The sequence below is a fragment of the Symsagittifera roscoffensis genome, chromosome 2, assembly GCF_963678635.1.
Source record: "Symsagittifera roscoffensis chromosome 2, txSymRosc1.1, whole genome shotgun sequence".
NCBI lineage: Eukaryota > Metazoa > Xenacoelomorpha > Acoela > Convolutidae > Symsagittifera > Symsagittifera roscoffensis.
In genome coordinates, this window is record NC_087063.1 from 59204481 (window position 1) to 59227168 (window position 22688).

The 22688-nt window shown below is 32.4% G+C and overlaps 1 protein-coding gene across 1 annotated transcript in view; it reads right to left on the reverse strand.

The window, feature by feature from the left end:
- Positions 1 to 22688, reverse strand: part of LOC134839416 (uncharacterized) — a 541178-nt gene that overhangs the window by 483414 nt on the left and 35076 nt on the right. The gene's annotated exons all lie outside the window — the stretch shown is intronic.

Below are 22688 nucleotides of genomic sequence, written 5' to 3' on the forward strand. Positions count from 1 at the left end.
GGCGCAGAAAATTTGGCCAAAATAGGGACAAAACAGTGCTTTGGGAGTGCTCGAAAAATCAATTTGGTCGACCTAAAAAAAAGGTCGACAAAATTTTCAATTTTCGAATTTTTTTTGAAAATCCGAACGTCCCCCCCCCCCCCCTCGAGAAAATCCTAGATCCGCCCCTGCTTCGCGCTAATCATTTTTCAAATTTTGAACCTCAGTCTTTGTATTATCCTTTAGTCTCAGTAAAACTGACATCGAAAAAAAAATGTTGAAGGGTTATAAAGTGAGATCAATTCTTTCCAATCAGAACGAAAGTCTGCCTGCTTAAAAAATTTACAAATATCTAACGGAAATGTGATTGATAATAATTTATCTTATTTGCATTAGATATTTGTAAAGTTTTTAAACTGACAGACTTTCCTTTTGATTGGAAAGAATCAATTTCATTTTATAGTCTTAATGAGTCCTATGCCTTTTAATGATTAGTCGAAGAAGGTATCAAAGTTTGAAGCCCTGAAGCAAGTAAAATAGTTGGATGGTTAGTATCTGGTTGCAATTAAAACAACGGATCAGTTGACCACAATTTTCAATGCTGTACTAAAATCTACGGAAGACATTGTAATCGTACCTGTTAGGGGCCAATGATTTCAAGTATAGAATCGAAAATCACTATTTTAAATCTTCGAGAAAAAATCCCAGATATTTTAGTTTTCATAACTATTGTTTCTCAATTCGTGTTTCAAACACGTGTGAAAAGTGTGTATGATGAATACCTCATAATTTTTTCAATGTTAAATAGTTAATTTTTTTTATTGTTCCGACCTGGGGAGGATTTTGTATTCGGGTGTGTTAAGGTTTTTTTTTGCTTTTTGTTTTCTACAGAAAATCATGTACCACAGATAATGATCGGACTGGGTTGAATGATATATCATACTAAAGCCCTTTCAGTCGTGATTCGAACCACACTAAAAATTTTCCGATTGAAGTTCCCAGTGAACCTTATTTGATGCCTGCTGCTGAACAGCTTTGTGTGGACAACAATTCAGTGCCGATGCCACTACTTCTATCTGCTGTTGGTAATCAAATCTAGCCAAATATTTAAGGCATAATGTATAGCGCCATATATTTCACCTTCGAAATTATTCCCAACATTTTAAGCATGTCTCGACTCATAGCTAATTGAGCGAGTACCGTGCAAACATCCGACACTTTTTATGAAGCAGGGCACAAATATTGCTACCGTTTGCTTGAGAGATGCTGTATCGGCCAAAAAAATAGTGACCGCCGCGGTGGTCCCGGCAACGCGTTGCGAGCTAGCCGAAAGAAATTAACACTATAGGAAAATTGATTCGTTTATATTTGAAAAGCGGCGATGCGCACCCACTGACAACCTTTAACTGAGAGTCGGATGAATTGAAATCGGTTAATTGAGTTGTCTTGTGCTTGAAATTATTGCGTCATATTATTAGGTAAATATTAAACAAGACTGCTCGTATCAGGGCGAAGCCCTGAAAGTTCCGACTGCCAATTAACGTTTATGGAGCAGTAATAACATAAACAACATAAATAAATTAAATGAAATAAAATAAAATGAAAACTTGTTTTCTAAAATTTGAAAATTTTTCTATGAAAATCATCCCCCCACACGCCATATAAAGTACAAAACAATAGTTTTTGCGCCTTGTAACAAATCAATTATGGTAAATAAGCTTCTTTCAACCAATTTGGAACGATTTCTAAGACGGATTATATCTCCGCTTATTACGCGTCAATAGCGCGAATTATATCGCGCGTTAATTGTCCCAAATTGGTCAAAATGGCTAAAACGGCAATCTTTAAACCCTCATAACTTTACGAAAAATAATCACAGGTGAAATATCTTTTCAAATTTAAGCTCAGGACAACAATAGCTTTCGAATGATATAAAAAAGTTCCGTCAAAAATTGCTAGTTAAAAAGTCGAAATTTGTCTGAAGAAAAAACCCACCCTGAGCACATATACTCCGTTACTTTCGTATCGAAAGTCGGAACAATAATTTTGGATGTTTGAACTGGGCGCAAACATCCGATATGTCAATTATCCGAAAAACCAAAAAATGCTGCATATATCCGAAAACCAGCTTTTCTAAGGCAAACATCCGACGTTTTTCGATTTTCAAGTACAAACCGCGGCAAATTTACAATTTGCCCAACACTTAATCAATATGAACATTTATCAAGAACCCCAATGCTAAATGCTAAATTTGAAGTGATAGGAATTAAATGCATTAACACGCAATTACTTTAGAAATCAGTTGTTTGCTATTTCGGAAACGGCTAAATGAACTCTCTCTTGTTTTAGAAATTCTTACGTCATTTTAATACGTAATTATTATATAAGTTCGGGGCGCAGAGACAATTCAGCCACAAACAATTCAGCCGATTTAAAATACAGACAATTCAGCCAAAAAAACTCAGACAATTCAGCCAAAGACAATTCGGCCGATTTAGATTAAAGAGACAAGATAAAAGGAAACAATAAAACTTTTCTAATTTGATTAGAGTCAGAAGGCTTTCAACAGTTTACCAAAGAAATGTAAAACATCAAATAACAAAATTCGAAGATCAAAACAAACTTGCTATGCATAAAGTTTTACGAAATATGTACATTGAAGGTACACAGTTTTAAATACTTCTGTATACCGTCTCGATTGTAGTTTTTTGCGTTTTGAACGAGTTTATCATTTGCTATTGAATACTTTGGCTTCTGTTTTCTGATAATATCACCGGACATCAGTCTCTCTACATTAATTTCGGCGTTTTTTTGCTCATCTTGGAATCGTGTGATCAACTTGGGGAGGGCTGGATGCTTTGTCGATACGAACTTATTGAAGCTGCCATTCCATGCCTCCAACGCATTGTTCGTACGAGGTTCTCCGCTGAGCACCCGATTGAAAACGTTCCAATCGGCAATGTCAAACTTTGGTTTGACGCGTCTATTTCCTCGACAAGCACCAATATAGGTGTCTTCGAAGTAGTCTGATAGACTCTGGAATTCCTCTGAGGGATCCTCTTTTCGGAGCGCCTCAAAAGCGAAAATAACGTCGTCAATGGGAACGAATGCCAAGCAAATCATTTTTTTGACATTCAGTCGAAACTCATCATCGTCCATTTACTTGCGCAAAAAACCAAATTTTTGTACATTGCGCCATACTGCTTGGCCCAGGTGGAAGAAACAGAATTGAATTTCTGTATCAGGCTGCATTTTTTTATGGCGTTGCGAACAGCGGCTTCAAAGTCAATGACTACTTTTTTTTTCCAAATTGCTCTAAGCAGCCAAAAAGTTTTTCGTGTCATGCGTCTTATTGGGCAGCAAAGCATACACCAAGGGTATAACTGCGTTTTCGATTACACCATGAATATTATAAACTTGGTAAAAGACGTCTGGTGCCACTGAAAACGTTCCATCGCAATGACAGATTTCCGACTGAGAAAGCAAATCAAGCGCTGGTAGTGTTGCAAAAACTAAAACTCGACTGTCCGACTTACCAGAATCAAAATACAGGAACGTATCACCGCTGTGTCTGAGTTTGAGAGGTCCAGGAATTTTGTCGACGCTCTCAAGGTTTTTTGGTTTTGGCATTGTTTCCAAAGCTTGCTGCCTGATTCGGTTTATACTTCGAAAGGATGTTGAGTAACTCGGTATTGTGGGCGCTGCATAAAGAGGCAGGTCAGTTTGGGCGTTGAAAACAATCTGTCGGGGAGCGTTACCGGTGTTTGCGGCTTTTCTCGAACTTCATTAGCAAATTTATTGGCTTGAATTTTTGAGGGGCTCGGTAAATGAGCGTGCTCGGTTTTTAAGGTAAATTCTTGCTGTTCGTCCAAATAACCCACTGCTCTACAATTTCCAAATGTACATTGCCATTTAATGAGACCGTTCTTAAGTTGGTTTTTTTCAAGGTATCTATAACCGTCGAGACAAAGATGTTTTTTTCCGCGTTCAGATATTACGAATTCCATTTTACGTCAACTTTTGCTAAAAGTGAATGAATGAGAATGATTCGGATACTAATCAACCAGTTGTTCAAGCTACTTACTAATGAAAATTAATCAATGTTAATTGTGTCAATGGACCGTTTAACTGCAAAAAGTAGGCGCTAAACGCGGTACTGGTTTCTGGTTGGTCAATATTTTAATCGCAATTAGTTTATCTTTTAAAAAAGTTTAAGTATCAAATTAGTTTCAACAACTACCCAAATTACCTGATAGGCGGTTGCACCCTGCCCCGCCTAAGGCATGATAAGAATATCAGCGTAACTGTGTGGCCAGTACGTGGTAGGGGTGGTCAGCCCTTTAACTGATATCCCTTTTGACCGCCTGTAAATTCCCAATTTCGGGTCTGCTTTCGTGTAAATTGAATAACTTTTAAGTATTGCGCAGTTTTTTGTAGAGTTCGATTTTTGCTTAACTGTTATTTCAAAATGTATATAGTTTTATTATGCTTAGGCATTTTTGGTTCTGTTTATTTTAATTGTTTTATGTGCATTTGAAAGGAATTACTTATAAGTCGTCTAATGAAAGCTTTGATGTTTTGCCGCATGTGAAAAGTTTTTGCGCGTACGTTTCAAAACTTCAAAACTGTCTGAATAGTCTTTGGCCGAATTGTCTCACTCATTTTGACTGAATTGTCCGAATTTGAAATTGGCTGAACTGTCTGTGGCCGAATTGTCTGAACGCGAAGTTCGGATGTTTGACATAGTGGATGTTTGACATATCGGATAATTGCACCGGACCCGTTTGAATTAACGGATGTTTGACATATTGGATGTTTATCCTAGTCTCAATTGAGCATTTCAAGCAATTCAACCAATGAACTTTTAAACAATAACTGAGTGCACTGAAGAAAAATTAGAAACTGTTGGTTAAAGTATGAGAGCACCCTTGTATCTTGTATATGATTTCATACTCTTGGGCCTTCAAAGAAAGTGAGAAATACATATGCCCGGGGTGATTTTTTATTCAGACCAGTTTTAGTAAAGTTGACTGCGTATGGTCATCGATCCGATGTCTGGTGATTGCCAAGCAACTATGGTTGCACTTGACTAAAATACCTCTTTGCTGCTCGAAAATTTCTTCAATAGTTTGTTTTAATATAAGAATTTTTATGCGTGGTAAGTTATCCGTACTCATAATTGTAGCAAATTGAATTGAGGCAAGCTAATTGGTCTTAATAATTGTTCCGGCTTTTGAGTGAAACGGAATTTTCATGCTTGGTTTGGGTTTGTTTTTAATCAGTTAATTTTTGGCAATCGAAATAATAAATTTTAAAAAAATTTTTGTACCACTTTGAAGATATTGACTCTTTCAAATCAGTTTCAAAAGATATTTTAGAAGCGATCATTTTTTGCAAAGTTATGGTAGTTTAAAAATTGCCAATTTGGCTATGATCTGAACTAATTTAAGCACCTTTTGAAGACTTTATTCAAAATGCTGGAAGCGTAACACTAATTATTGTTGCATGCCGATTTATTCCGCATAACAAAATCGTTCCAAACTTAATTAAGACTATCTAATTGGTCGCTATTTTTTTATACGACTAAAATTTTCTCAATTGAGCTTCGATTGATATTGTCCGAAATTTGATTGATTTCTTCTCCACAGGGAGGATCTAGGATTATCTCGAGCGTGCGGATTTTCAAAAATTTTGTCGGCCTTTTTTGGACTAAATTGATTTTCCGAGCACTCACAAAGCATTGAAAAGACGTCGTTTTGGTCAAATTTTCGGTGCCACTTAGACAAGTTTTTGGATCCGTAAACGGAAAGTGGATATCTCAAAATAGTACAAAGGGGGATCTTTGGGTCGGCAGGGGGTCAAATCCCTGAGAGAAAAAGGCGTCCAGCCCCCGACCCCCTAAATCCGCCCTTGCTTCTCCAAAAACTATTCGATTTGGATTGAGGGGCAGTCGGAGGAACATTCAGGGCTTTTACCTGTAAGTAGTAGATGTTGGAGCTGATCAGGGTGGTGGTGGGAGACCCCAATGTTTTAAGATAGGGAATAGAACATCAGGTCTCCGAGCTATGTATTAACATTGGGTATAGAGTTTACAATATAATAAAGATACGGAATAGAATTAGTAAGGTTTCATGGTTTGTGTGATGGTAAGAAAACGGTAAGAAAAACAAAATCTTTTTGGAATTTGTGTAGAAATTTCTAATTTTTTCGCAAAAAATTCGGCGCGCGTTATCTAATTGTTGAATATCAATGGTTAATTACGTATAGGTTGTGAGACGATGTTGTTTGGCACATGGTAGGTCAATGGTAAGAGATTCCAAAATTGAGCTTTTTGATCAAAAATTTTTCAAAAAATTTCAAAACACGATAAGACTTGGTATAGTTCGATCTATTAACTATTTTACTAGATGACTTCACTACTTAAAACAGTGCTCTATTTAACTGAAACTCTGGCAATACCTACTGAAACTTCAAAAAAAGTCAAATTTTTGGAAAAAATTTGCAAAATTTAGAGTTTTTGAAAAAATTTACGAAGTTTTAAAGTTTTTGGAAAAAATTGCAAAAAAATGTTATTATTTTTTCAAAAATTGCAGAAATTGTTTTTGCTGCTTCTGATCTAATTGAAAAAATAAACTTATGTGCGGAGTTTAAAATTAAACTCAATACGTATTTTATTTGGAATCATGTTGAGATTAAAAATATGGGTTTTTCCGTAGTTTTCTCTCAAAATTTTGAAATACAATAAATTTTCCCCAATTTGAGCTAAGCAGCGGATTACATAATGCTCTGAACACTAAAAAAACCCTTATTACCTGAATCAAGATTGAAATTTCCGACTTCTCGAGATAATGAAATAAATCGTAATTTTCAACAAAATAAAAAATAATTTATCAAATCTATCCAAAATTTTCCAGTTGTATTTTTTTGTTTGTGTAATTAACTCGATTTTTGTCCAGTTCAGGAAAAATATATCTATGAATCTTAGTTCAAATAAACAATAAGAAAAATATTCAAAGGAATTTCTAGGTCAAACACCATGATTCATCTCCTCAGTTTTTTCTCAATGATTAACCCAAAACTGTAACAAATTTACATTTTCCGAGAAATTTTTCACGTTAGAAATACTAAATTTTAGATCAATGATGAAAAACGAACAGTTTTGACTGCTAAAAATGACTAAAATTAGGGTAATTTTTTACTAAAAGTTTAATAATTATTGGATGAGTTTCAACAAAATCTTCTTCATATCTGAGGATTATCACTGTTGCTTCTACAACATAGTTTTCTGGAGTTTTCCGTAGAAACATTTTATGATTTAAGATTGTTCTTGCTTTCTGCTTAACCCACGTTTTCACTATTGAAGTCAATTTTGAGGAGGAATTTAGGAATAATTGAATAAACAATTTCCTAGCAGAGATAAAATTAGAACTGATAATCTCTGATTATAACAATGTAAGTTGTACACGTTTTCCTTTGGTTCCCTTGTTCAGATGCTGCAGTAATTATTTAAGCAAAGGTTCAATTTTTGAGATCATTAATCATTACTTTTCTTGCAGTATATTTATTAAACCGCCTTTTATTCTTGCTTTTTTACTCTTGAAAAATTCTGTAGTTATGTCTAACTTTTAAAAATTACACATAAGTATGAGTTTTTGAGACTATTTTTGTTGGATCTCACGATATATTTTGTAAGCAAATATCAGTGAAAATAACTCAAATTTTTGATTGAAGTAAATTGAATTTCTATCTCAAAATAGTGTTCTCTTAGTTTCTGCTTCATCTACTATCTTCCAATTTAACCCAATTTGAACAAAATTTTACTTGAAAATTGAAATTTAGATGGAAAAATTTAACATTTCAACGAACGCTCAAGAATCCGAAGCGAAGTTAATACCATAAATCCTTTGCTAAAAATCTTCAAATGATGATGTTGCTGATAACTGTATGTTATTTCTGAATTTCTATTTTGAAGTAATTTTTGGTTGAGAAAGATGTATAATAATATCTTGAGATTTTCAAAGGTTACTAAAAACATACTTTTTTTATCTTTCCTAGGTGAGTTATCAGTTTCTTTTCGAAATCGCCAAAAAAAATGGTAGTGAACTATAATTTAAAAAAAAACATTATCCCCCTTTACCTGCTTTAAACTCTATGAACACTTCTACAAGCACTGAGCAAATTTACAATTCGAACATTTCAAAACACCACAGGTTCCACGATGTCTTGACGCATCTCTACCTGTATTTTCTCTGCCAAACTCAAGACATGCAACTCTTTCGTTTCTGTTCAGTGACGGCATCTCAGTAAGTAAAGAAAGAACTTGAGAATAAATAGACCGGAGATTCAGAACGCTCAAACTTTTTTATAAGAAGAATTGAATAGCCTCCAAAAAATGAACAAAAAATGAAAAAAACCAAATTTCTTAACCACTCTTTTTTTAAAAAGAAAACCAATCAGAATGGATATCATCCTATTTGGCCGAGCTGAAAAAATCATCCAATCTAACCATGGAGTTTTCGAAAGTTTTGATATCAACCAATCAGAAACGAGCTTTTCTTAGAAGGAGATTTCTATCATTTTATCTTTTATCTTTTAAGGAAAGAAGCTGAAAAAACACCAAGCGTATCATGGAAACGACTCGTTCGGAAACAGTTTAAGAATTTTTATCAAAATTCTAATCAAAAATTTGCATCTACCCAAACTCTGGGCTCAGGATTTTTAGACAGCAATCGAAAAGTGTAAAACTCAAAATATGAATCTGATATCTTCAAAATAAATGATTGTTTAATTGATGATTATGGTTCTCTGAATAGTAAGATTGTCAAAATTTTTTTATTAGTCTTGGAAATTTTCTCCTTAAAAATTTGTCAATGTTAGTTTTATTTCAGTTTAAATAATTTTCAACGAGTAAATTGATGTTAATATTTTTCAAAGATTGAAAAAGGGTAATTATTTCTTAACCAGTATGCGTTTTTTTCCAAAAAAATATTTGCAAGACGCATTTTTTTTCATGAGTTTTTTTAAGCGAAATTTTGCAAAAACCTTATTTCTTTCTTTTTATGCAAATGCGATAAAACGCAAAATTTAAGTGTGAAAAATTCGTTTATTCTTGCTTAAGTTTTTAAATATTTGTATCTTTGAGTATTATTTCCTATCCTAATTTTTTGTTTTTTTTTGATGATTCAGAGCCAAATACTTGCGAAAAAGTGTTTCAATCATGAAAAGAACCCGAAAAGGTTTTTATACTTTGTTTTTGTTCTCAATGAAGGAATAAATTTTTAAAAACGTTTTATTTTTTTCAATAAGTATGCAAAAAAATTTGTGGAAAACGTTGCAAAATGCAACAATTAGAACGAAATTTTTAAAAAGTGTGCAAAACATCTCGAAAATAAAAGCTTCATTGTAAAAAACTTGTTATATTATTGCTTAGAAGTTATCAATATTGATGACTGCGAGTGCTATTCCCTATCTTAACGCTTAACACACTGTTTTTCTGATGTTTTTGATTACGATACGTGCAAAAATAGATTGTTTAATGATCAAACTTAAAACAAAGCATTCCCTAAACTTTAATTTTCAACAGTGCAAGAAAAACTTGCATAATACTTTTTGAAACTTTTCTTTAAAATGTGAAATTTTTTTGACTTGTTTAACAAGTGTGCTGAAAATTTTATGAAAATTTCTGCAAAATTCAAAACTTCTAGTGATTTTTTTAAACAAATATGCGCAGTTTTTCGAAAAAGTATTTTGCATGATGCAACTTTTTCATGATTTTTTAAAAACTTGAGCAAAAACCAAATTTATTCTTTCGTATGCAAACCCAAATAATGCAGTAAACTACTATAAAAAACTTGTTACATGCTGCCACAAATTTTGTTATTTCTGACTTTGAGTGCTGTTTTCTATCTTAATACATTGTTTTTCTGATATTTTTGATCAACATACATGCCTTAAACAGATTTTCTATGATAAAAATTAAAACAAAGAAATTGTTTTACTTAATTATTAACTCTGCCAGAAAAAATTGTATAATATTTTTCTAAGTGCGATAATATTTAATGAAATCTTTTTTTTTGATTGAGATTTTTTTTTAAGATTTTTTTTAACAAGTATTCAAAAAGTTATGAAAAACTTTGCAAGTTGCAAAAAATGTAATGATGTTTTTATCATGTATGCAAAAAATATTTTGTTTTTTCTAACAAGTGTGCAAAATTGTTTTTGAAGTTTTTGTGTAATATGCAAGTTTTTTTGTTGTTTTGTTAGAAAACACATGAAAAAACCTAACTGCTTTTATGCATATGCGAAAAACGCAAAATTCTATTGTGAAAACATTGATAAAAAATGTCGGAAAGTTTTGATGACTTTGAGTGCTTTTCCCTATCCCAATACATTTTTTTTGATGTTTTTGAACAACATACATGCAAAAAACGGATTTTTCAATGATCAAACTAGAACAAAGAAATTAATAAATTTTAGATTTCAAAACAATGCAAATCCTGTTACAATTTTTTAAATAAGTGCTAAAAACATTAGAAAAATTTTGCATGTTGCAAAAATAATTGTTAATAATATGAGCAAAAACTTTTATGATTTTTTTATCATGTGTGCAAGCTTGAAAGCAAAATCTTCATTTATGCTTCATGTGTCATCTTCCAAAAGATGTTGGAGTTTGATTTACTGCAAAAAAATATCCTCAAAACATCTTAAGTGTTTTTGTCTATATTTACCCAATGATAACAAATTCTTAATAAATTACACATAAGTTTGAGTTTTTGAAACTATTTATGTTAAGCAAAATATCAGTGAAAAGCACACAAAATTTCTATTGAATTAAATTGAATTTCTATCTCAATATAGTATTCTCCTAGTTTCTGTTTCATCTACTATCTTCCAACTTAAACCAATTTGAACAAAACTTTACTTGAAAATTGAGTTTTAGATGCAAAAATTCATTATTTCAACGAACGTTCAAGAGTCAGAAGCGAAGTTAATACCATAAATCCTTTGCTAAAAACCTTCAAATGATTTTCTTAATCTGATAAGTGCATGTTGCTGGTTCAACTCTGAATTTTTTTATTGAATTAAATTTTGGTTGAGAAAGATGTATAATATTAACTTGAGATTTCCAAAGTTTGGTAAAAACACACATTTTTAAATTTTTCCTAGGTTAGTTATCAGTTTCTTTTCGAAATCGTCAAAAAAATGGTAGTAAACTATATTTTTTTTTTGAAAAAGTCCCCAATTATCTGTTTTAAACACTCTACTTTATGAACACTTCTACAAGCACTAAGCAAAGTTACAGTTCGAACACTTCAAAACACCACAGGTTCCACGATGTCTTGACGCATCTTTACTTGTGTTTTCTCTGCCTAATTCAAGACATGCAACTCTTTCATTTCTGTTCAGTGACCGCATATTAATAAGTAAAGAAAGAAATTGAGAATAAATGGGAGATTCAGAACGCCCCAAAAATTTTTCATACGAAGAACTGAATAGCCTCTAAAAAGTGAACGAAAAAAAAAAGCAAATTTCTTAACCACTCTTTTTAAAAAAAGAAAGCAAATCAGAATGGATATCATCCTATTTGGCCGTGCTGAAAAAATTATTCGATCTAGCCATGGAGTTTTCAAAATTTTGATATCAACCAATCAGAAACGAGAAAAACTTAGAAGGAAATTTTTATCTTTTAATCTTTTATCTTTTAAGGAAAGAAGCTGAAAAAACACCAAGCGTATCATGGAAACGACTCGTTCGGAAACAGTTTAAGAATTTTTATCAAAATTCTAATCAAAAATTTGCATCTACGCAAACTGTGGGCTCAGCATTTCAAAATGAATGATTGTTTAATTGATGATTATGGTTCTCTGAATAGTGAGTAGAAACTTTTTTATTATTTTTGATTTTTTCTTCATAAAACTATGTTAATGTTAACTTTATTTCAGTTTAAATAATTTTCAACGAGTAAATTTATGTTAATATTTTTTACAAGATTGAAAAAGGGTAATTACTTTTTAACCAGTATGCGTTTTTTTCCAGAAAATTTTTTGCAAGACGCAACTTTTTTCATGAGTTTTTTAAGCAAAATTTTACAAACACCTAATTTCTTTTTTATTATGCAAATGCGACAAAACGCAAAATTTAAGTGTTAAAATTTGTTTATTTTTGCTTTAACTTTTAAAAATTTGTGTCTTTGAGCATTTTTTTTGCGAGATTTTTTGGATTTTTTTAACAAGTACTCAAAAAAAATCATGAAAATTTTTGCAAGTTGCAAAAAAAGTAATGATGTTTTTATCAGGTATGCAAAAAAATGTTTTGTACTTTCAACAAAAAGGCACAGTTGTTTTAGAAGTTTCGTGTAATATGCAAGTTTTTTCGTGGTTTTTTAGAAAACACATGCAAAAACCTAACTGCTTTTTCTTTTGCATATGCGAAAAACGCAAAAATTTTTGATGACTTTGAGTGCTATTTCTTATTCCAATACATTATTTTTTTGATGTTTTTAGAACAACATACATGCAAAAAACGGATTTTCCAATGATCAAAACTAGAACAAAGAAATTCTTAAATTTTGGTTTTTAACAAAGCGAGAAAATCTTGTTACAATTTTTTTAATGAGTGATAAGAACTAAAGAACTAAGAAGAAAATTAATAATTCCTGTGCAAAGTTTTTGAACAAATTTTTCTACAACCTCTTAACTTATCTCTTTGTTCCTATCTCCCAAAAATAAAATTACCAGATGCAAAGAAATATAAATTACAAAACACAAGACAACAACCAAATATTTACAAAAAACAGGCTGTCGAGCAGCTGAGTCTTGCCTTCATTGCCTGTGTTTGTCTTGGTGGTTCGCTGACTGGAGTCCTTGGCTCAGAGAACCCCTCATCCTCTTCGATGGTAATTGGATTCTCCACAGATCCCTCTTCTCAAGGAAAGGGGAAATCGTCGACTGTTTGAGCCACATATCTATAGTCAGGAGTGTCGGGGTAGTTCACTCACACATGCTGAGACACTTCTCCCATCATTTGCATTGTTCCAAGTTGGTTTTCTATGATGGGTACTTGCGTCATATGATAATCGTTGACTTCCCTTCGCATCACCTCCACCACGTGTCAGACTTGGGTTGGGATGTCCAATCGGGCCAAAAAAACACCAGAAAATGTTTCTCGCACTGGAATTTGTAGTAGATCAGGCGAAAAAACTACAAAAATTTGCTGTTTTGCACTGAGAACATGATTTTGAGCAAAAAGTGGAGTAAAAGATACAAAAAAAAACCAGAAAAATTTGAAGCAGATATCTGAAAAACCTAATACCAAGCAGTTCATGCAGGATTTTTATCTTTAAAAGTCTTTAATGAATTGAAAATAAAAAAAAATTTGCTGCGGGGTTTTCAAAAATTTGGGAATCGGGTTAGAAATAAACAGAGTTTTTGATATATTATGGTACAAAATTTTTTTTTAACTTCAGTTTTTCCAAATTAAAAACGAATTCTTTTCTGGTCAAATGTAATTCAGCCGTAAGTTTAACGCTTTGATACTCAAAACTCGGTTCAAATGTTTTCTCTTTGATTGAGTAAGTTTCCCTAAACAACTTTCTACTTAGTCGGAGAACTCTATTTTGGACAACATAAACGTTGAAAAAAATGTGAAAAAAGGAAGACTCTACATCTATTTGATCATTGCGGAAATCACGGATTTTTTTTATTTTTTCTTGTAGAGTAACTCGAGGAAGTTTGAATGTCTTTCATTGACATTTTTCAAATAATGATTGTTTTTCATCCGAAATGATATCTAAAAACTGGAAGGTAATGATTGCTTGACAGTTTTTCTGGAAAGTTCTAGATTTTTTGAATGAAGTTTTTTTTAGGCATTGACATCATTACCATGAAAGGAAGATTGCGTGGGCAGTGACAGCACTTCTATTTAAAGAACATCGTCATTACTGTAAAAAACTAAAATTGCGTGGGTGTTGACGTCACTTCTTTTTAAAGAATGCTGCCCCACCTTAAAAGCAAAATTGCGTTTGCGGTGACGTCATTTCTTTTCAAAGAATGACGCCATGACCATAAAAGGAAGATTGCGTGGGCGGTGACATCACTTCTATTTAAAGATTAATGTCATTACCGAAAAACGAAAACTACGTTGGCGGTGACAGCATTTCTTTTCAAAGAATTACGTCAAGACCATGAAAGGATAATTGCGTGGTTGGTGACCTCATTTCTATTCAAAGACTGACGTCATTGTCATTTCCATAAAAGGATAATTGCGTGGGTGGTGAAGTCGCTTTTATTTAAAGAATGAGATCATTACCATGAAAAAATAATTGCGTAGGCGATGACGTCATTGTTATTATAAATACGCATACTTTTTTGGATTACCTCATTAATTTTGTTTGGCAATCAGAAACAGTCGAATAAATTTTACAATTCGTTACTTCGCGAAAAGAAAAAACTAAGTTATTTATTCAATTAGTACTTTGAGTTTTCAATTTTGGAACATCTTCGAAGTCCCTATTTACGTTTTTGTAGATGATACCTGCCGTTAACCAAAACGAGAAAGTGAGAGATTGTTGAAAACTTTATGTTCACCAGCACGAGCTCGACATCAAAAAAAATGTGCTAAAGGCATTATTCCTTGTCCTGATTGTAAGTATTTCACTTACAATCAACAAGAAATGAACTTTCATATGGCTAAGAAGCAAGCCCAACCGATTCGAATTAGTCGACGGTTTGTCCTTCTTGTGAACAAGAGTTTCTAAGTTACTACTGTCTCCAACAACATCCGGAAAAAGACATGGAGCTAAGCAACGAAAACCTAGTGATACGGTGGCTGACCTGAAAAAGATTGTGGAGGAAGTGGAGGAAAATGGTGAAAAGCGAAGGGGGAGTTTAGTGCTCGTCAATATTTCCTGGTGGATACGGAGGTAGAAAATGAGAGACATAAGGTATTTAACTTCCCAATGTCCAAAATAGATACTGAAATAATCAATGAGATACTTGAAGAAGTTTTCAAATAGCTCAATTCTGCCGCTAAAACCACCATTGCTCTGGGCTTCGTTCTACAAACTTTTGAGACTGGTGAATTTCAATTTTTCTACGTCCATGAAAACAATACTTTGTTTGAAAGATACCATTTACTGTGTACGATAGAGGAAGTGATAACAATCAAAGGAAAAGTGGACAACTCTGATATTGTGGAGCAATGTACCCAAGAACGTCAAAAGACAAAGTGGCGATTGAAGTTGATTACTAACGTTGAAACTTTTGCTTATTTGCTCAAAAAAATCCCAATGAGATGTCCGGACTCTGTCTCGCCTGAAATTTTACTGAAAAACATTCTCTCAACTGTCTTTCATCTAACAAAGACAAGGAAACATACAAAGACCATTTGTGTCTTTTTCGTGCATTGGCCATGTACATGACCCACACAATGATCTCGACTCTCACACTTCTAGATACTTTACAGAACTCGTAACAAAGTCTGGTCATGATCCTAAAATTGTTCGTGGAGTTTCAGTAGAAGAATTAACTGTTGTCGAGGAAATTGTGCAAAAGAATATCTTTATATACGACTTCGATATCAAAGAAGGTGAATATGTAGGAAAGTATGTATTGGAAGGTTTGATAAAACTGTCAAACTACTGAGATTTAACAATGATATCAATCAAACAAATGACATAAAAAGGTTCTCCTAGTGCTTCCGGTGTCCGAGTTGTGACACTTTCTTTGATAAATCCGACACTTTTTACAAACATCTCCTGAGATGCAAGGATCGAGTGAAGCATATTTACCCATAGAACCTTTATGACCTTCGAGAAAACTTGTTTGAGAAGCTAGAGGGATTCAATCTTCCAGTTTCTGAAGATAACAAACTTTTCAGTGATCTAGTATTTCTTGATTTTGAGTCGATTTCTGTTCCTTAAAAAAGAAAAGAAATCAGAATGGATATCATCCTATTTGGCCGAGCTGAAAAAATCATTCAATCTAACCATGGAGTTTTCAAAAATTTGATATCAACCAATCAGAAACGAGAATTACTTAGAAGGAAATTTTTATCTTTTTATCTTTTATCTTTTAGGGAAAGAAGCTGAAAAAACACCAAGCGTATCATGGAAACGACTCGTTCGGAAACAGTTTAAGAAACCTTAACAAATTTCTAATCAAAAATTTGCATCTACGCAATTTCTGGGCTCAGAATTTCAAAACAAATGATTGTTTAATTGATGATTATGGTTCTCTGAATAGTGAGTGTGTCAAATTTTTTAAAGATTTTTGAATTTTTCTTCATAAAAATTTGTCAATGTTAATTTTATTTCAGTTTAAATATATTACAACGAGTAAATTTATGTTATTATTTTTCACAAGGTTGAAAAAAGGTAATTAATGTTTAACCAGTATGCGTGTTTTACAGAAAATTTGTTGCAAGACGCAACTTTTTTCATGAGTTTTTTTAAGCAAAATTTTGCAAAAATCTAACTTCTTTTTAATTATGCAAATGCGACAAAATGCAAAATTTATGTGTGAAAAACTCGTCTATTCTTGCTTAAACTTTTTAATATTTGGGTCTTTGAGCATTATTTTCTATCTTAATTATTGTTTTTCTGATGATTCAGAGCCAAAGACACGCGAAAAAAAGGTTTTCTTTATGAAAAAAACCGGAACAAATTTTTTTATACATTATTTTTGTTCTAAATGAAAGAAAAAACTGTCGAAAACATTTTATTTTATCAACAAGTAGGCAAAAAACTTTTTGGAAATTGTTGCAAGTTGCAAAAACTATAATGACTTTTTTAACAAGTGTGCAAAATTTTTCTAAAATTTTTTTAACAAGTGTGCAAAAATTTTCGAAAAGTAAAAATGCTTCTTTGTAAAAAACATGGTAAACAACTGCTTAAAAATCATCAGTATTGATGACTTCGAGTGCTATTCCCTATCTTAATAGCTTGTTTTTTTGATTTTTTTAAGTAGGATACGTGCAAAAAGTGGATTTTTTATTGATCAAACTTAAAACCCAGAAATCCCTATCTTTAATTTTTAACAGTGCCAAAAAAACTTGCACATTACTTTTTGAAGTTTTTCTTAAATGCGAAAATTTTTTGATTTGTTTAACAAGAGTGCTTGAAATGTTATGAAAGTTTCTGCAATTTGCAAAATCTCGAATGATTTTTTAAATAAATATGCGCAGTTTTTCGAAAACTTTTTTAGCATGATGCAACTTTCTTCATGACTTTTTAAGAAACATATGCAAAAACCAAATTTATTCTTTCTTATGCAAACGCAAAAAATGCAGTAACTTATTTTAAAAAACTTGTTAAATGAATGCCACAAATTTCGTTATTTTTTAAATTGAGTGCTATTTTCTATCTTAATAAAATGTTTTTCTGATATTTTTGATCAACATACTTGCAATAATTAGATTTTTTATGATAAAAATTAAAACAAAGAACTGTTTTACTTAATTATTATTTGTGCAAGAAAAAGTTGTATAAAATTTCTTTAAAGTGCGATAAAATTTAATGAAGTTTTTTTAATTTGGGAGGTTTTTTAGATTTTTTCAACAAGTGCTCAAAAATATTCTTAAAAAATTTTGCAAGTTGCAAAAAATGTAATGATGTTTTTATCAGGCATGCAAAAAATTGTTTTGCTCTTTCAACAAGTGTGCACAGTTGTTTTTGAAGTTTTTGTGTAATATGCAAGTTTTTTCGTGGTTTTTTAGAAAACACCTGCAAAAACCTAACTGCTTTTTCTTTTGCATATGCGAAAAACGCAAAGTTTTATTGTGAAAACATTGATAAAAAAATTGCTGAAGAATTTTCATTTTTGATGACTTTGAGTGCTATTTCCTATTCCAATACATTGTTTGTTTTGATGTTTTTGAACAACATACATGCAAAAAAAAGGATTTTCCAATAATCAAAACTAGAACAAAGAAATTCATAAATTTTAGTTTTCAACAAAGCAAGAAAATTTTGTTACAATTTTTTAATGTGTGCTAAGAACATGAGAAAATTTTTGCAGGTTTCAAAAATAATTGTTAAATTTTTAACATGTGTGCAAAAATTGTTGTGAAATTTTTACAAGATGTTAAAATTCGTTTAATTTTTCATCATCTTTGGAACAAAAGTTTGTAAAAATATTTACCAATTGCATAAGTAGTTTGATATTTAATTCCTGTTCAAAATTTTTTAACAAATTTTTCTACAACCTCTTAACTTATCTCTTTGTTACTATCTCCCAAAAATAAAAATACCAGATGCAAAGAAATATAAATTACAAAACACAAGACAACAATCAATTTATTTACAAATCAAAAGGCTGTCGAGCAGCTTGTCTTGCTTTCATTGCCTGTGGTTGTCTTGGTGGTTCGCTGACTGGAGTCCTTGGCTCAGAGAACCCCTCATCCTCTTCGATGGTAATTGGATTCTCCACAGATCCCTCTTCCCAAGGAAAGGGGAAACCGTCGACTGGTGATCCACATATCTAGAGTCAGGAGTGTCGGGGTAGTTCACTCACACATGCTCAGACACTTCCTCCATCATTTGCATTGTTCCAAGTTGGTTCTCTGTGATAGGTACTTGCGTCATATGATAATCGTTGAATTCCCTTTGCATCACCTCCACCATGTGTCAGACTTGGATTGGGATGTCCAATCGGGCCGAAAAAACACCAGAAACTGTTTCTCGCACTTGAATTTGTAGTAGATCAGGCGAAAAAACTACAAAAATTTGCTGTTTTGCACTGAGAAAATTATTTTGAGCAATAAGTTGAGTAAAAGATACAAAGTAAAAACAAGAAAAAAATAGAAGTGAGAGAGGAGGTAGTTGACGGTAGTTAAGTTGAATTTAAAAACTTTAGAGTTGAGAGAGGAGGTATTTGACGGTGGTTAAGTTGAACAAAAAATGAGTTTTACTTAAAAGGAGGAGTACCTTCACTCAAATGTGTGGGTTTAACCAATCAGAATCAATTTCCCGTGTATGGTCAGTAGTTGCGCCCAATCAAATTTTAGCTTGAAGGTGATTGGATTGGGATGTCCAATCGGGCCGAAAAAACACCAGAAACTGTTTCTCGCACTTGAATTTGTAGTAGATCGGGCAAAAAAACTACAAAAATTTGCTGTTTTGCACTGAGAAGTTTATTTTGAGCAATAAGTTGAGTAAAAGATACAAAGTAAAAACAAGAAAAAAATAGAAGTGAGAGAGGAGGTAGTTGACGGTAGTTAAGTTGAAGTTAAAAACTTTAGAGTTGAGAGAGGAGGTATTTGACGGTGGTTAAGTTGAACAAAAAATGAGTTTTACTTAAAAGGAGGAGTACCTTCACTCAAATGTGTGGGTTTAACCAATCAGAATCAATTTCCCGTGTATGGTCAGTAGTTGCGCCCAATCAAATTTTAGCTTGAAGGTGATTGGATTGGGATGTCCAATCGGGCCGAAAAAACACCAGAAACTGTTTCTCGCACTTGAATTTGTAGTAGATCGGGCAAAAAAACTACAAAAATTTGCTGTTTTGCACTGAGAAGTTTATTTTGAGCAATAAGTTGAGTAAAAGATACAAAGTAGAAACAAGAAAAAAATAGAAGTGAGAGAGGAGGTAGTTGACGGTAGTTAAGTTGAATTTAAAAACTTTAGAGTTGAGAGAGGAGGTATTTGACGGTGGTTAAGTTGAACAAAAAATGAGTTTTACTTAAAAGGAGGAGTACCTTCACTCAAATGTATGGGTTTAACCAATCACAATCAATTTCCCGTGTATGGTCAGTAGTCGCGCCCAATCAAATTTTAGCTTCCTTTTACTGAAACTCTGTTATAAAAATGTATCTAATCAAAAATGAAGTTCTATTTAAAACGTTTATTGTTCATTCGTCGTAGGTTGTCGTATGCAATAAAAAAATTTCACTCTTTAGGCACTTAATTTTTCCAAATATGGAAAAATATACACAAAAGATATCGCAACACTAAATGAACAAAAGTTGTTTGCTGTAAAAGAAAGAAATATTGTCGATACAAATAAAAAAATAAAGAAAAATTATAACAAGTACATCTTTTTAGATTTTTTCAACAAGTGCTCAAAAATATTCGTGAAAAATTTTGCAAGTTGCAAAAAATGTAATGATGTTTTTATCAGGCATGCAAAAAATTGTTTTGCTCTTTCAACAAGTGTGCACAGTTGTTTTTGAAGTTTTTGTGTAATATGCAAGTTTTTTCGTGGTTTCTTAGAAAACACCTGCAAAAACCTAACTGCTTTTTCTTTTGCATATGCGAAAAACGCAAAGTTTTATTGTGAAAACATTGATAAAAAAATTGCTGAAGAATTTTCATTTTTGATGACTTTGAGTGCTATTTCCTATTCCAATACATTGTTTGTTTTGATGTTTTTGAACAACATACATGCAAAAAAAAGGATTTTCCAATAATCAAAACTAGAACAAAGAAATTCATAAATTTTAGTTTTCAACAAAGCAAGAAAATTTTGTTACAATTTTTTAATGTGTGCTAAGAACATGAGAAAATTTTTGCAGGTTTCAAAAATAATTGTTAAATTTTTAACATGTGTGCAAAAATTGTTGTGAAATTTTTACAAGATGTTAAAATTCGTTTAATTTTTCATCATCTTTGGAACAAAAGTTTGTAAAAATATTTACCAATTGCATAAGTAGTTTGATATTTAATTCCTGTTCAAAATTTTTTAACAAGTTTTTCTACAACCTCTTAACTTATCTCTTTGTTACTATCTCCCAAAAATAAAAATACCAGATGCAAAGAAATATAAATTACAAAACACAAGACAACAATCAATTTATTTACAAATCAAAAGGCTGTCGAGCAGCTTGTCTTGCTTTCATTGCCTGTGGTTGTCTTGGTGGTTCGCTGACTGGAGTCCTTGGCTCAGAGAACCCCTCATCCTCTTCGATGGTAATTGGATTCTCCACAGATCCCTCTTCCCAAGGAAAGGGGAAACCGTCGACTGGTGATCCACATATCTAGAGTCAGGAGTGTCGGGGTAGTTCACTCACACATGCTCAGACACTTCCTCCATCATTTGCATTGTTCCAAGTTGGTTCTCTGTGATAGGTACTTGCGTCATATGATGTTCGTTGAATTCCCTTTGCATCACCTCCACCATGTGTCAGACTTGGATTGGGATGTCCAATCGGGCCGAAAAAACACCAGAAACTGTTTCTCGCACTTGAATTTGTAGTAGATCAGGCGAAAAAACTACAAAAATTTGCTGTTTTGCACTGAGAAAATTATTTTGAGCAATAAGTTGAGTAAAAGATACAAAGTACAAACAAGAAAAAAATAGAAATGAGAGAGGAGGTAGTTGACGGTAGTTAAGTTGAATTTAAAAACTTTAGAGTTGAGAGAGGAGGTATTTGACGGTGGTTAAGTTGAACAAAAAATGAGTTTTACTTAAAAGGAGGAGTACCTTCACTCAAATGTGTGGGTTTAACCAATCAGAATCAATTTCCCGTGTATGGTCAGTAGTTGCGCCCAATCAAATTTTAGCTTGAAGGTGATTGGATTGGGATGTCCAATCGGGCCGAAAAAACACCAGAAACTGTTTCTCGCACTTGAATTTGTAGTAGATCGGTCAAAAAAACTACAAAAATTTGCTGTTTTGCACTGAGAAGTTTATTTTGAGCAATAAGTTGAGTAAAAGATACAAAGTAAAAACAAGAAAAAAATAGAAGTGAGAGAGGAGGTAGTTGACGGTAGTTAAGTTGAAGTTAAAAACTTTAGAGTTGAGAGAGGAGGTATTTGACGGTGGTTAAGTTGAACAAAAAATGAGTTTTACTTAAAAGGAGGAGTACCTTCACTCAAATGTGTGGGTTTAACCAATCAGAATCAATTTCCCGTGTATGGTCAGTAGTCGCGCCCAATCAAATTTTAGCTTGAACGTGATTGGATTGGGATGTCCAATCGGGCCGAAAAAACACCAGAAACTGTTTCTCGCACTTGAATTTGTAGTAGATCGGGCAAAAAAACTACAAAAATTTGCTGTTTTGCACTGAGAAGTTTATTTTGAGCAATAAGTTGAGTAAAAGATACAAAGTAAAAACAAGAAAAAAATAGAAGTGAGAGAGGAGGTAGTTGACGGTAGTTAAGTTGAATTTAAAAACTTTAGAGTTGAGAGAGGAGGTATTTGACGGTGGTTAAGTTGAACAAAAAATGAGTTTTACTTAAAAGGAGGAGTACCTTCACTCAAATGTATGGGTTTAACCAATCACAATCAATTTCCCGTGTATGGTCAGTAGTCGCGCCCAATCAAATTTTAGCTTCCTTTTACTGAAACTCTGTTATAAAAATGTATCTAATCAAAAATGAAGTTCTATTTAAAACGTTTATTGTTCATTCGTCGTAGGTTGTCGTATGCAATAAAAAAATTTCACTCTTTAGGCACTTAATTTTTCCAAATATGGAAAAATATACACAAAAGATATCGCAACACTAAATGAACAAAAGTTGTTTGCTGTAAAAGAAAGAAATATTGTCGATACAAATAAAAAAATAAAAAAAAATTATAACAAGTACATCTCTGCAAGTTTTCTCATCAAGTCAAAAGAATATTTCGTATGTAATCAATGCGAAATGGTTGGTTTTTGAGTAAATCTTCAAGTTATTTAATTTTGATGTAAGATTTTGAGGATAGCTCGGAAATGATGAAATTTTTGAAGCAGATATCTAAAAACCCTAATACCAAGCAGATCATGCAAGATTT